This window comes from Sapajus apella, unplaced genomic scaffold (assembly GCF_009761245.1).
Source record: "Sapajus apella isolate SASKATOON/1434 unplaced genomic scaffold, GSC_monkey_1.0 scaffold43, whole genome shotgun sequence".
Lineage (NCBI taxonomy): Eukaryota > Metazoa > Chordata > Mammalia > Primates > Cebidae > Sapajus > Sapajus apella.
The window spans coordinates 9,509,248-9,509,503 of NW_022436983.1; positions in this window are offsets into that span (position 1 = coordinate 9,509,248).

Below are 256 nucleotides of genomic sequence, written 5' to 3' on the forward strand. Positions count from 1 at the left end.
GCCTCCCAAAGTGCTGGGATTACAGGCTACTGAATAATTCTCAATATTAAGTACATTGCCGGTATTTCCTCATAAAGGGAAAGATGTTACTTTTAGCAAATTTCTAGGAATAAAGAATGGCAGAAACCTAAGAACTGATTTAAAAATACATCAGCCAGTATATTCACTTCTGAAAAACTAAAAATAACATGGAATAAATTATTTAGCTTTTTTAGAGGGTTGAACAGTAAAGTACTTTATGAAGTTAGTTTGTTTT